This window comes from Protopterus annectens, chromosome 6.part0 (assembly GCF_019279795.1).
Source record: "Protopterus annectens isolate FY-2018-M chromosome 6.part0, PAN1.0, whole genome shotgun sequence".
Classification (NCBI taxonomy): Eukaryota; Metazoa; Chordata; order Ceratodontiformes; family Protopteridae; genus Protopterus; species Protopterus annectens.
In genome coordinates this window covers 836,280,292-836,297,667 of record NC_056737.1, presented here as the reverse complement: position 1 = coordinate 836,297,667, position 17,376 = coordinate 836,280,292, and positions in this window count along the sequence as shown.

Sequence of the window (17,376 nt, the reverse complement as noted above, 5' to 3'; positions counted from 1 at the left end):
TGCAGACCTCCATCCACAAACTTTAGCTGGAATTGTGGAGGTGGGTGTCTCTTAACCACCTAGCCTGGAGTTGCCTGGTAAGTCACTACTGCACATATAACACAACTGTATTTCACATAGTTTCATGTGTTACTGTACAATATGTAATGTAACATCATATGCAAGGCATGTATGCACACATGCCACATACTATAGTCTGCTACTCTATGTATACACAGATGTGCATACTCCATAGTATAGTGTATTGTACTAGCTTATGTGCTAACATGGACATTGTACTCTTTAGCTATCACACAGGTGTGGATAATGATCTTACTGCTGTGACACTCCTGTTTAGGTACCTCTGGCATTTTGCAGTGACAGCAGCCTGTGTCAGGTGAGATTGTTATTATTTACCAGGCTTGATAATGCATGGAACATATTAATTGCATGCTATCTGCCATAACACACGTACACATAATGTATTGTGGTCCTGTTAATGGACACTCGTCAGACCTGCAATGCAACACAGTGTTTACCCATGTGAAACAATTGAAGACTATATGAAACACCTACACTAAACCTTCCAAACTGTCATTGCCAGATGTGTGGACAACAGTGAATACAATTTTCGAGGTGTGTTCCACTGTAGGGACAGGTACTACATATCAGCATTACACATGTTGGGAATACGAACAGTACTGTACAGAGAGCATATGTGTGCACACACTCTAAATGTGTTGGAGCTGGAGTATGACCGGCCCACAGGATGCACCCTTGTGGATTATACCCTTGCTATGAATGTCACACAATGTCATGTGCTATCTGACATGTCCATGACATGTAGTGGGCTGACTGCAACACTGCTCAAATATCCTGCAAAACATGTCTCACATCCCATACATACCACCCTTTGTCTGCATAACCCTGTCGTAAGTGGAGCATATGACATCTATGGGTGTATGTCATATGGGATAACACTGACATATGAAATAAGATGGCCATCACAACCATTGGACAGGACATGTGTACACACGGCCATGAAGGATGGCCAGAGACATGAAGCAAGACACACAGTAGAAGTGATGTACATGTGTGTACACCCTGTTGTACATTGGCTCGACACAATACAACTATGGCCTTTGTGTAATGGTGATATTGCAGATGTGAAACACTAAACATCATACAGGCCTGTGCACAGCTTGTGTAGGCATAACATGAAACCACCACATAACATGTCTTGAACATCTTGAATGTGTCACGACATGACAGCATTCACCTATACAGTATCCAAATACATACATGTGTTGCACAACATACACATACAACCACATCAGGCCACAGATACAGTACATTCACCTTGCTGGTGTCAGACATCACTGTCATGCCTGCTCCTCATGTGTGTGAGGTACACAGATGGCATGTGGGACATAGAGTACTGTTAAGTTAGCCATGTGGGGGCATAGTTGCCAAGCATCAGTAATATTGTTGCAGATGTGCAGGGGTGTCATCTGTATACCCTTCTGTGACCTGTGTCACACATTCCACATTAGGGTTTAGTGTGTATACACCTCAGTGACGTGGGTCACATTCCACATTAGATATGTATTGTATGTGAACATAGTCATGGCTATGAACTGTGTCAATAACTCACACTGTATATCAGTTGTGAAGCCACATGATGCCCTGCAATGGCTATGCACATCAGCTCAATGTGCAGCATGTCCCTGCATATTTGTAGGGTGGACAGACAACATTGCATCAGCTGAAGGCCCATGTTAGTGTAACACGTCCCTGCATTGGGACACCATTACCGTACTGTAGATTGGAAAGGATACCATTGTGTTACACATGTATGCATGTCATTTGACACATCGGCAGAAGACATGTCATACTACATGTGATTGGTAAGGTCATACACCACACAGCAGGCCGGTGTACTGTAAACCTGTGCTGGTCTGTGGCACCATTGCAAAGTAGGGACAGCCATGTCAAACGTGTGTACAGCCACATGCACAATGTCTAGACTCAGCTCAGGGGTAGGCAGAATAATGTTGAACAGACATGCACTGCTTTAGGGGAGATATACAAGCTAGGGCTCAGGCAAACATACCATGCAGTCGACATACCCTACTGCTCATGTCCTCACACATAGGGGTGGTGGCCAACACAAAGCATCAGTGGCAGATGTTCAAAGGTCAGTGATGGTCTGTTAACATGTGGTGTATGTTGCACACCATGGCAGTGCGGTGCAATGGTGCAAAGTGCATGCATTGTGTTGCAAGTATGGGACATAGGCTACTAACACAAATGGTGCAATACAGGTATGTATGCTAACCACCACTATAATTGTGTAAGGTGCATGCTGTCTGCTATAACACATGTATGCTGTTGTGTGCAACTCAGGGATGTATGATAACTACCACTATAATTGTCTAAGCTAAAACTATAATTGTCTAAGCTGAATGCCATCTGCCATATCACCTGCATGTAGTGTGTGTGTGTGTGTGTGTGTGTGTGTGTGTGTGTGTGTGTGTGTGTGTGTGTGTGTGTGTGTGTGTGTGTGTGTGTGTGTGTGTGTGTGTGTGCATCTGGTATAACTTGTAATGTACAGTTCTTGTCTTCCCCTCACAGGTGTTGATGTAGGTGCATTGCCTTCCTGCGGTCCACCTGATGTTAGTGTCATCACAGGCTCTAGCAGTGATGATGATAGTATGATTGAGGCACAGGCAGGGTTGTCAGGGGCTGAATATGTGCCATGGGTTGCCATTCCACCTGTATCCCCTTCATCCTCACACACAGTTCCCGTGCCTACACATGCCCCATCACCACTGGTCATAGAGGAAGGACAGTTGGCAGGTGGTAGCATGGAACAGGGAAGTGTGGTGACTATGGAAGGTGTGCCTGCACACCATGATCCCAGTCAATTGACTGGTGATGTCCCATACAGGCATGTGCCCAGCGCTGCTTGTAGGAGGACCACTGGCCAACATGCCCCTGCAAGACAAACACATCAGCTGGAGTCACCAGACGCATGTTTTTGGCTGTAATGGAGGCACAGGCACGTGCTGAATGGCACAACAGAGAAGGTCTGAGGCTTCAGAGGGCTGCTGTCCATTCATTAACTGACAACATCCAGGCACTTGCAAATGTTCACCATCATCTTTCAGATGTTTTGTATAGAAGATTGGGTGACATGGTGGGAGTCCTTGGCTGTGGCATGTCAATCCTCGAGCGTGGAATGTCTGTGCTGGAACATCTGGTGGGAGTGAGGCTTCAGGCACGTGGACGTAGGTCAGCTACATCACCTGTTGAAGGTTTACGTGAACATGCTACTGCACATGCCCGCTCCCATTGTGGCGGTAGCAGCAGCAGTGCAACTGGTGCTGTGCAGTCCACACCAGGACACAGCAGGCCACGTGCACTTGGTCCTGGACAGTCCCAACTGGGACACGATTCCAGTGGACATGTGTCATCAAACAGTATCCAATCTGGACCTCTGCCTGGTAGTGCCGTGCAACCCATGGCAGGTGCAGGTCACGTGGCCATGGCCAGACACTGTGAACTGTGAAACCTGCCTTATACAGTCTGCAGCTGTCATTAATACCCCTGTGTAGGCCAGCCACATGCCAGACCTGTGTGCATGCATACACACACACCGGAAACAAATGTAGGGCACCTCAACACACACATGCATAACATCCACACACGCCCAATGATATCCCCGCCCCTAACACACACACATGATGTCATCCAATGGCACAGCCTAGGCCTCTGGCAAACATTACCACCCTGTGCATATGATGATGCCTGTGCAACATCCCTGTCATCCATACCATCGGGGAAGGGACATGCACATATGGTCTGATGCACAGGATGAACATACTAGGTAGACAATTGTAGATTAATATTGTTGAGTAGTGTTGACAGGCAGCAGACATACCATGTATTACAGTTTTAGAATGCATTTTGTACATTTGACAGTATGTATCATGTGTAACAACACTAACAGCATGTTGATCTTGATGTTCTGCCTTCCTCTTTCAGGTGTAGTTGCATGTGCAAGAGGATGTCAGTGTTTGCAGTTAGTGTCACATATGTACATGTTGACTACCCAGAGGTCAGTATGACAATACCTGCATGCACTTTCTAGCTTCCACATCACAGTTATATTCTCCCATGTTTCAATTATGTTTACTGTTCTAATGATCCAAGAGCATGATAGCTGTGTAGTAAGCTACTGTGTTCAGAGCCATCACATCCATGGTGGGTGACATCACAGGTATAGTTACCTGGAGTGGGGAGGAGGTAAAAGAGTGGTATGCTGGATGACAACGGTAAAGGCCAGTGGAAATAGTGGCTTCTCATTGGGAAGCAGTAATACCCACTGCCATAACAGCATGCAAACACAGACACACCCACACACTCAGGGATTCAAAGACACCATAACACACACTCTGACACACACACACAGTTGCTAGTGTTTGGATGAGAACCCCTGCCTATGTGCATATCATCATTATAGTACTACGCAATTACAAGATGTGCCACAGAGATTACATATGTACTGGCAGTTGGAATGGCCTAAGATGGAGGACATTGACAGGGATACTACAGTGCAGTGAGTGTATGTGGGGAGGGGGGTCCATCAGTAGGCTATGTACCAACAGGTCACACCTCAGGGTGTACATGTTAACAGGTGGTTAGAATGCCCGTCTATGATTGATGATATCAACAGGGATGCTAGATTACATTGAGTGAATAGGGGAGGGGGCATTAACATTTCACTATGGTAAAATACAGCCTCACTCCAGGGACTGGACAGCCACACACACACACGCACACACGCACACACGCACACACACACACACACACACACACACACACTGTGGCATTCACAAAGATATACACCTATGTCACACAAATACAGACACTTTACATGTGTGAGGTTCAACCACCTGCCTATGCCTTTCTTTCTACACTTCACTCTGTACTGGTGTCAGCAACAGTGTTCAGGTGAGTGATAACATGTGGGATGTATTCCCAACCATACGTGACATATACAGACACACACACACACACACACACACACACACACACACACACACACACACACACACACACACACACACACACACACACACATGTGCCAGTACTGTGAATCAAACACCTGCTTATCTCATGATAGGTATTACAGAAGTATCTGGTACAAAGTTTACTGACTCTTTCTTTTGCCAACTGTGCTATATATGCACACTATATGCACAGGGGAGGTATTACTGTTACAGGTGTCATGTGGTTTGCCTTCAGTGTCACCCTTACAGCATTCTACATTGTCTGTTGTCCACTTCAATTAACAAAACCTAACCTTAGCAGTTACACAGGCTATTGTAGGACTGATTGTAACACACCAGTGAGCTGTCCTCAGTAATCATTCATCTACAAAGAAGCCCCACCACTTAGTAGTCATGTCCAAACATTTGCCCATACCTCATGTACGGCTTACTGTACTTAGAGCATATCACCATATACAGTTGGCAATGTTGAGGCTGTATTGCAACAGCATGATGTACTAAGACAACAGTCACCTTCAGACATCAGACACTGCACACACATGGAATCTACACAAACATCAATACATGTACACACATGTGGTCTACATCAGTAAGTGCACTAGCAGGTCAAGAGGATACATTCTACACCTTCCCCATGCCATGTGTGAAACATAGCCAAGCATTACACCATAATGGATGTTGTATTCATGTACTGGTAGGACACCACCACCTTCACCGAGTAGCCAAGTGTACATATATGACAACAGCACATAGCGAGACACACACAGCATTATTCCATGTCATGCTCCTACAAACTGTTACTTGACAGTGCCATGGTGAAGCCAGGGCACTGTAATGATCAACAGTGAGCACATCATATTTGCCACGCACACCTCATTTTTACTGGAAGAGTACCAGCAATGTGCTATATTAGATCTAGGCAGTACACTCATTCAAGCATGTGCGAGGTCTGTGGCTTGTAAACATCTCACCCCAGCATATACTGACTATTGTGGTACTAAGGCTAATGTCTAGACAACACACAGCATGCATGGCTTGCAATTGTTGACATGGGATATATGTAGGAGCTGTGGCCACACATGGCTGTACATGTCATGAACATATCACCTGTGACTACACAGGAACATACAGAGCAGAGCTGGATTTCCCTGAGTCTGTCAATACAGGCCTTGTGTAGGTCCTATGATCCTGTTATTTGGGTATGTTTGTAGGCATTGCATTAGGTGGACATGTCTAAAGACATATATGCCACATGGGGTGCTGTATGATATGATAGGTGTCATGAGTGACCAGTAGAGAGGGAATATTACCTCTGTTAACATAGATATCAAACCTTATGTACTATTAGCATGCTATCTGCCATATGCATGTGTGTAATGACTGTAACCACCTGTATGTAGAAAGGATAATGAAAGCTATGGTAATGTCATTTATGTTGTATGAGTGTGGGATGTACATATCCAGGGCAGGTACAGTTAGGTCATATCCAACCATGAGGGTGTTGTTTACTGGTGTACAGCAACAGTCAACTGTGTTAATACTGACAACATCTGAGGGACCCTGGTATGTGTACAACTGAGCTGGTTACAAACAGTGGTATTATTGCATTGCATAACACATTATGCAGCTGTGTCTGTACATGGGTACTTTGCACAGTTGATGTAGGCCTAGGTACAGTCCACCAATTGAGGGTTCTCTGGTGGTCTACCATACTATGTCATACCACATATGGATGTGTGTTGGTAGTCTGGGAACAAGGTGGTGGATGTATATGAGAATACAACCTAGAATGCAGCATTTGCCACTGTCACCTGTACCTGACTCATCTGTGATGCGTTATGTCAGAGTAGTAGTCTTTACATGTGAGTAGCCTTTATGAATATGTGTACACCACCACCTGGAATGGTCCATACCACTGTTATGGCCCACATGTCTAGATCTGAGTTATATGGTAATAGTGCAATTGTGCACTACAGAGCCTTCAGCCAGGTGTCCCTCACTGCACAGATGTCAGTATTCCCCATTGTAGGTTCTACATTGAGCAAATGGATTACTAAAGCCACACATCTAGCACTGGTTAGCATAAGCATCCAATGCAATTGTCTTGTAGGTGTCAGGGTGTTACTTCTGGGTGTAGGACATTTGCCTTGGAATGTGGCTATATGGGTAAATGTGACCTAGGTATTATCCACACACACGTGAAACATGGATGTATGTGCTCTGTGTTGAAGGCTTGTCGTTCAGTCATGACAGCCTGAAATGACAGACACTGGACAACCTCATAATAACAGCTGGACATTGGCTCATTGTTTTGGTCTAGCAGTTGCCACTCGTATCATGACATCACTGTGAGTGACAGTAATGTGCTTGGGAGCAAATGCCTCATGTAAGGTGACGGACAGCAGCAGAAATTGTGTATATGACCAATGTGAGATATACTTAGGGTAGCAGTCCTGCTAATAATGAAAACTACTAACACAGCTGGGAGAGGTCATCTTGACACTTGCACCTCAGTACAATTACACAAGGTGGCTCACACATTATGCTTGCACATGCCAATGTTCCATGTATAATGCCACTGTCCACAACCTGCTATCAATGTATGCCTTTCAGGGCAGCAAGGTGTGTGACACATGCTGTAGGTAGCATCTGCCTGTGTGACACAGGCAAACTATTGTCTGTCACGTCCACACATGCATGAATGTGTACACTTAACATATATATGTCAGCACTTCTTGTACATGTATGTATGTGTATCACACAACACAGACACAGATATATTATTTATGGGCCACATACAGGTATCAGGTAATAAACCAGTATGATGTGCATATATACTGACAGGTAAGTTGTACATAGCTGTAAACCTGTGTGTTTACAATAGGAGTCCATTACATGTTCTTGACATGTAAGTAAGTGTATGAGCATGCACACTGTGGCCTTCTGTGGTTAGAATCAGAGTGCATCCCAAACAGCTCTGTGCTACTAAGTGTATGAGTGTACCCACTGCCACCTTGTGTAATTTGAGTAAGTGCATCCAACAAGCCCTTTGTTACTAAGTGTATGAGCATGCCCAGTATAACCTTGTGTAGTTGTAGTCATAGTGTATCCCAAATGGCCCTGTGCTACTAAGTGTATGAGCATGCCCACTGTAACTCTGTATAGTGATAGTAGTTGTCCATTTCACAGATGGCCATACTCCAGTTCAGGTTCCTGTTGTGCTACAACTATACCTCTCAGGCCTACCTGCAGATGATGTGTCTTGTTTGTGCATACAGGTTGTAATGGACACCTACTTTAAACACACAGGTTTACAGCTATGTACTTTGTGATTGTCAGTCTCCCTGTTGTTGTCCTCAATCTTAGAAGGGCAGTCTGACTGCCTTGGAATATGTAATCTCTGTGGTGCATCTCGTAACTGCGTAGTACTGTAATAGTGATCTGTAGATAGGCAGGAGTTTTGATCCCACCACTGGCAACTGTGTGCGTGTGTTTGTGTGTGTGACAGCAAATGTCTGAGTGTGTGTGTGTCAGCAAATGGCTGAGTGTGTTTGTGTGTGTCTCAGCAAATGCCTGAGTATGTGTGTCAACAAATGCCTGAGTGTGTGTGTCAGCAAATGGCTGAGTGTGGTTGTGTGTGTATTTGTGTCTGCATCCTGTCATGACAGTGGGTTTTGCTGCATTCCAAAGAGAAACCACCTTTTGCACTGGCCTTTATCCTTGTTAACTGCTTAACTTCTGTATTCCTGCTTCCCCAATGCAAGTAATCAGTCCTGTGATTTCACCCAGCTCAGAAGTGGAATCAGAGTAATTGTAATTGTATGTGTTCTGTGGCACATACCCCAACTGCATACCACTGTACTAGTTACCTTTACATAGGCAAGACGTGTATGCACAATACTGGCAAGTGTGTGCATGTTTGTGTGTGTGACTACCCTGTAGCCAGGCCTACACATGTGTAATGTCTTTTAGCACACCATGGTAGCCATCTGTGGTGACCAGTGTCTACAAAGTATTACATAGTTAGGAATGGTAAAGAATACACAGTAAAGCATGACTACAGTTGGGTATGTTATTTTCCTGTGCCACTGTCGAGCAGTGACACAGAAGTGGTCACTGGGATATAAGTCCATACCCATCATCCCGCCACCCTAACTCCACAGTCCCCGGGGTAGATTACATTAGCCATCATTCCCGACCCCAAACTCCACATACACAACAACCATCCCTTCTCTGGTGAACTGCTTAAGATTTAAATGTTATAACACAAGAGATGCCTCTGTTTTGTGTACACGTCAGTTCCTTTGGAACCCTTCTATGTCACAAAGGGTGTTCAGACATGTGTGTGTATATATATATATATATATATATATATATATATATATATATATATATCGCTATAGCTGTGTCTGTGTATATACATACATATATATATATATATATATATATATATATATATATATATATATGTTTGTGTTTGTGTGTGTGTGTGTGTGTACACATCCCGTAGGTGCATACATATATATATATATATATATATATATATATATATATATATATATATATATATATATATATATATATATATATATATATATATATATATATATATATATATATATATATATAGTTATGACAGTTGTACAGATGTAGACTTGTCTTTGTTGTTTCACAGAGTACAGTACATTCAAGGGTACTGTACATATGTACACAAAGTGACTGTCCTATTTGCTTTCAGTACTGTGGAACACCTGGAGTAAGATGTGCATTATAGACTCCATGCAACATGTATACAACCCAGATGGCTTAGTGGTACGTCCAGTGACCTCAGTGTGCATGGTCCAGGGTTCAAGACCTGCAAGCCTTGTTGATACTGTCAATTAGGACTGCATAAGACACTTTTAAGCAGTTGTAAGCAGGTGTAAATGTGTTTTTGTGACAGTAAGCAGCGGGTACACACAGGTAACAGACATGTACAACTCGCAGTACACTTGAAATGCCCTTGTTTGGCAATCCTGCTGATGTCACTCACCTACGTCTACACCTCTGGGACTGCTGTAACCCAGTAATCTCCATGGTGCAAGCTGTAACTGCATAATGCTATAGTGTATTAAACTAGTTTGGTAGGTGTTCTAATCCCAGACAGGTCAACTGTGTGTGTGTGTGTGTGTGTGTGTGTGTGTGTGTGTGTGTGTGTGTGTCTGCCTGCCTGCCTGTGACAGAAACAATGCTTTTAGAGTATGCACACTCTTTATAATTCACATACCTGCCTTTGGCAATCCTGCTGATGTCACCCACCTAGAAATACACCTCTGGGACTGCTGTAACCCAGTATTCTCTGTAGCATTTGCTGTAACTGTGTATTGCTGTAGTGTGATAAACTAGTTAGGTAGGGGTTCTATTCCAAGAGAGGCCAAGTGTGTGTGTGTGTGTGTGTGTGTGTGTGTGTGTGTGTGTGTGTGTGTGTCTCTGTCTGCCTGAGAAAGGAACAATGCCTTTTAGAGTATGCACACTCTTTACAATTCACATAACCACCTTTGGCAATCCTGCTGATGTCACTCATCTAGAAATACACCTCTGGGACTTCTGTAATCCAATAATCTCTGTAGTGCGTGCTGTAACTGCATAATGCTGTAGTGTGATAAACTAGTTAGGTAGGGGTTCTATTCCATGACAGGCCAACTGTGTGTGTGTGTGTCTCTGTCTGCCTGAGAAAGGAACAATGCTTTTTAGAGTATGCACACTCTTTACAATTCACATAACCACCTTTGGCAATCCTGCTGTTGTCACCCACCTAGTAATACACCTCTGGGACTGCTGTAACCCAATAATCTCTGTAGCGCATGCTGTAACTGAGTAATGCTATAGTGTGATACACTAGTTAGGTAGGGGTTCTATTCCAAGACATGGCAGGTGTGTGTGTGTGTGTGTGTGTGTGTGTGTGTGTGTGTGTGTGTGTGTGTTTGACAGATCCTGTGTGGAGGTGGCTGTGAGTGTCTAGCCACTGGACATGTTGGGGAGCGGATTTTGTAGTTTTTCTATATGGTGTCCGTATTATATGTCACAATGTCCACCTTATGAGTAGTACAGATGTCAGTCAACCAATGGACTGTGTTGGCAAGCCATACCCCTACATCTGGCAAAAGGCCTGGTGAACAAAGTATGCAACCCTACTATTACCCGGAATACGTTCTGAACCCATGTGTCATACACAAACACACTTGCCTAGAATATCCTGCTATGTTGCTAGTACCCTGCACATTGATGACAGATAGTAGGCATGGTGTGATTGCAGTGGGCTGCAGAGGGCATGGACCCTGTAGAGCAGTACAATAGGTACATAATTGCAGACAATGTACCTTCACTATGTTCTCCACTGGATACCTGCAACATATGTAGTGCCATCAAATGTGATCCACAGAAGCCATACAATGCCTTACACATGTGCCCTGTATGGACCAATGCCACTGACACCAGGGAATACCTGTATCATGCTATCAATGCAGGTGCAGGGTCAACCTGCTGTCTATAAGCAGGTCCTGCCACACCAGGCCACTATTGGCATATCTGAGGATAACAGTCTGTGTACACAACATGTGCCTGCCAAACCAGGTACACTTGTACATGTCACTGTAGATTATTGTGAGACGTGTACATCCCAGGCAATGTCCATGTCAAGGACTATCAAACACAGACATGGCATGCATTGCAAAGATATGGCTATACACAATGGTAACCAGGATGTCAGGACAGTTCATACAATACCCATCTGTGTGGGACATTGCAGACACTACACCCCTGTACCACACTGCACACCATTGTCAGGTGGCGTGATGCCAAGGATTACCCCTCACCCAGCCTTGTACAGCCATCTTGCACAGCCAACCACTATACACCCATGAAGCAATGCACACATGCATGTCAGTACTGGCACCTTGTGTCTGCGTGTGGGGTATGATGCTCCCAACCACAGTCACACTCAGTATAACTCCCATTGGCATACCGACTGATGTCAGACATGTTCACATGCTCTAGCCCATAGAACCTCCAGATATCCCCTGTGGGATATCGCATCCCTGATTGGACATATGTCACATGAAACAGTGGTATGACAGGCACTGTCTGGGGTTCTCAGTGACATGCTAATAATGGGCCACTGTTCATAGCTGCAGTCACAAGTCTTCTACACTTTGTACAGATGTCATGCAGCATATATGCATGTGTTGAGCTCCCTCTGCAAATATATACCATCTGTTGTGTTGGGTTGATGGTCATATCTATGCATGCTGTTATAAGTAATCCTGAATGCTGTTGACTGTTACTAAGACATATATGTGTTTAAACTGCAACACCATAGGCTGTATGGGTTTGGAGGTCCCAGCAGAACCTCCTGTCCCACTTCAGCTGGCCATGGCACAGAGCACCAGCACATCTGGGGCCCAGCCTTGGACCTCCACCTCTGTTGGCTCTGCACCACCTTCTGGTGGAACCGCCACTGAGGATGGGGCTTGCAGAGTGATGTATTTGGCCAATGTACAAATGTTTGTGTGTATTAATGACACATGTCTGTCTGAGGGAGTCTTGATATTACATAGGACAACACCACTACATAATACAGGGATTGCTGGGGTTTCCCTTTTCATTCCTTTGTAATGCTTTGTTGTCACATGGGATGTTTTTGATATATCTATATATATGTATGTATCTATATCTGGACATAAACACACACACATACATCTACATGATGGAATATATTTCCTATACTGTTGAATGACTGTGCTGGATGATATGTTTGTGATAAGATCCGATGTCTGTATATCTGCCATGGCTTAGTGGTAAATCACAATAGCTGTGTGTGCAGGGTCCTGGTTTCGATCCTTGCAGAGGCCATTTATTTTGTTGCTGGACAGAACAAGGCCATTGGATACGGAGTGATTAAGGCACATTAAAGCAGTTGTGAGCAGGTGTGCGTGGGTTTGCATGGAGCTAAGCAATGCTAACCTCTGGTTACAGTTTCTTACACTCAGTTAGCCTCTACATTGCTTCACCAGTGTAATACTCACATACTGGCGGCCAAACAGGCTTACACCCACTTGCTCCCGCACTTGCAAATTGCATTTGGTGTTTGCATCTGACACTCACACCCCTGGGTGGGAGTGAGGACTATGATATTACCTTGTGATGCCTATTACATCAGATTACATGCCTACAGTATCGGGAATGGCTGCCCATTAGGCGAAAGCATGCTGTTTGACTACAGAATCCGCAGCCTGTCCAGAGTTTGATTCATATTATTGGTGTGTTCCTCTTACAATCTGCACCTGTCTGGCTAATACATGGGAAATGACACTCGTCAGTGCAAACAAGTAATTGGGCTTTGAAACACACATCCTTCAGCCGAGTCATGCTACTGCATACCTAATATTCTATCATCTTTCTAAGGTTGTCAGTGGAATATGTGCTTTCTGTCCCTATCAGACCTCTCATACAATTGGGGAAAAATACCATCTGAATCAGGTACACGTCATAACAACATCAGGGACACATTTAAATTATTAGTGCTATTAACCTGACACATTGACAGACTCAGAGCATATGAATTCATACACATTTTCTGAGGTAAATGATGTTTATAACTCTTAATTGTTGTCATTATTCATTACGTGTAATTCATCACCTTTCCTCCAAAAGTCACTAGTTTTAGGAGGGATTAAGTGGGACAGAATTAGAAATTGAGTCAAAATCAGGGACGTCCCTGGAAATCGGGGACAGTTCAGAGGTATGGTCCCTATTTGTTCCCCCAATGGTTTATGTCCTGTCCAGTGGATTTGCTCTTAGGGGTTGAGAGGTATGGGTGTCAGCTATGCCCATTTCGGAATGTTACTTACATCCCTGGGGCGGTCCTAATATGACTGTGGCAACCAACACCTGCACGCCTAGGCCCATAATTGCATACCCATAGTTCCGCCACCTGCCCCTCCTCTACAGCACTCATCCTTACTGTGGATGCAGGTGGGGTATAAACACACCACTACACACTGCCCACGTGTATCAGGACACACGTCGTACATTGTGTCGACCCATGGGTTATCAGACTTGCACAACCTACTGGTCTGTGTACATCTACAGCCTGGTTTGATGAATCATTACCGGGACTGACTCCAATGATCATTAATTTTTGGGTGTCCCACAAGGGACATTGATGTCTATGTTTCAAGATTAGACCTGGCAGATCTCTCCCACTGGTAGAATCCTGCTGGTGATCTGGGAAGTAGTGGTGTGTTTACTTTTATTGTGTGTCTGTATGTCTCACCGGCCTAGCTCGGGGGTGGGGGGGGTTGATGCTACATGTTACACGTTTGTTTATTGGACCCCCTCTCCCCCATATACACAGCCTGTGAACATATGTAGCTCGTAACTGCTGTATCATATCCTAGCTATGTACATGTGTATAGTTACAGTCACACACACACACACACACACACACACACACACACACACACACACACACACGCACACACACACACACACACATATATATATATATATATATATATATATATATATATATATATATATATATATATAGATAGATATATATTACTATATACAGACATATCTGTATATGTATGCATACATGTATATATATATATATATATATATATATATATCTAACAACATATGGGTCTATGGGTGTCTGCATATGTATATATCTATATGTGGGTATGTATATGTATTCTACCTCTGTATGTGTACATTTGTACTACAGAGAGGGAGAGGCTTATCTCTATGTCGCTATGGGTAGATATACACACACATACCTCTACATATATACATCTACATCTGGTTATTCTGTTCCTTGCCATATAGATTACACTTTGCTGCAGTGGGACTCGTAGTGGGTGTGGCTGCTCATTGGGCGACACCTCTGCCCAATGAACACATTTGCTTACATCTCTGAGGCTGTCCATATAGGCCCACATCAGCCAACACCTGCACACCTAGACCCATAAGTAGCTACCCATAGTTCCCCCACCTGCACCTCCTCTACAGCACCCATCCTTACTCTGGGTCCTGGTCGGTTCTGGACACACCACTACATGCTGCTCACTCTCCACTTCACAAGACCCATTTCATACAATTGTCTCGACCCATGGGTCATCAGGCTTTCCCACCCTTGTATTCCGTGTATGTATACGCCCCAGCCAGAATGTTCGGTTTATCATCTTCTTTCGGTCTTGCCAATTTTTGGGGTGTCCCGCAAGTGATGCTCCTGTCTGTGTTCCAAGATTAAAATTCATGGGTGCACTGTGTATCCCCCCCGGTTGTATCCTGCCTGTGGTCTGGGGAGCAGTGGACTCTTTACATTGTTTGTGTGTATGTTTCCCATGTCCAGCTGGGGGGGTGGAAGGTCATGGTACGTGTTTCATGTTTCTTGCTTGGGCCCCTCACTTCCATTGGCATAGCCTGTGAACATGTCATTCTTGTGTGCAGTTTCCTATCATAGCTGTATATCTGTGTATATCTATGCACACACCACACACACACAGACACACACAGACACACACACACACACACACATATATATATATATATATATATATATATATATATATATATATATATATATATATATATATATATATATATATATATATATATATATAGATATATATCTATATATATATATATATATATATATATATATATATATATATATATATCTATCTATGTATCTATCTATATATATATATATATATATATATATATATATATACACGTATATATAAGCATATATATATATATATATATATATATATATGTGTGTGTGTGTGTGTGTGTGTGTGTGTGTGTGTGTGTGTGTGTGTGTATGTGTGTGTGTGTGTGTGTGTGTGTCTGTAAAGCAATGCATACCCCGCACAAATGCACTTACACACGCTTACTGGTGTTTATATATGCTTAAACCTGCTTACTAGTGCCTTATTCATTATGACACTGACACTTCACTCCAGTTAACTTTTAATTGTTATTTTGCAGGTTATAAAGTGGACAGATATTGCAATATGTTCATATACAGATTACTGATGGTAAATGGTATGTGATGCAGTGGGATTCGGAATGGGAATGTCTGTTTGTTAGGCGGTTGCTCTAACCAATACACTATTGCTGTGCTGCTTCATTTGCATATATACCCATATACCCATGGCTCCTGGTTCCCAAAACACCCACCCCAATGCCTCCCTAACACTGCAGTCATCCATTCTCCAGTTGGATTCGTGGTGTATCCACACCACTACACATTGGCCACTCCCTACTCCTATAGACCCATCCCTTCAGTTGACTCACTCCATGTATCCTCAGAACTCCCAAACTTTTAGTCCACAAACATTGGTGACATGAGTCACCAAAAGGACACTATTCGCAATTTTTGGGTTGTCCCACATGGGACACCTATGTGTTTATGTCAAGATTAGACTTTATACTTCATTACATCCTTACTCCCGTTAACATGACACTACAATAAATTAATGACTATGTGGTAACACACATGTTACACATGAGAGCCTTATTATGTAAGTGTTCGGCGTATTTCTTTTACAAATAGACCGGTTTAGTAATTGACATTGCCATAGCAGGCAAATCACAGGAATGATTCCATGTGTGGGAAAGTCCTCACATTTGATTTTTTTCAGCACAGCACTGACTTCGGACATTGTACACACTTTTGCGTTTTAGCAGTTTCGTCCCTTCCCTCTTATGCACAACCTATTATTCTGTCTACTGTCAAGGTTTGTAAGGGCACATTCATGTTATTTATGTCTACAAATGGAATGAATGTGTTACAGAGAATGTACTTCTACATATTGATGTCTGCATGTGTGTATGCATGTATACTTATAACGAACTTGCTGACCTCCACGGGGCGGTCCAATAAGAACTAGCCCATCTAACCCTGGCATGCCTGGCTCCATAATTTCATACCCATAGTTCCTCCATCCCACCCGAGTTCAACATACATGCATACCATCTATTGTCCAGTTGTTATCACAGCCATGACACACCTCCACACATTACCCTCTCCCGAGCATTAGGGGCCCTACACATATGTTGTCCCAACCCATGTATTCTCAGGCTCTCCCACCATTTAGTCCTTGAACATAACTGCCCTTGCTTGTGTAATGGTCAGATGGCCAAATAGCCTATCAATTTTTGGGTAGTCCCACCAGAGACTACCCTCTGTGTGTAAAGTAGACTTAGCAGATCAACAATGTTACTCCCACTGGTAATATCCTGCCTGTGGTGTGAGTAGCAGTGCTTTGCT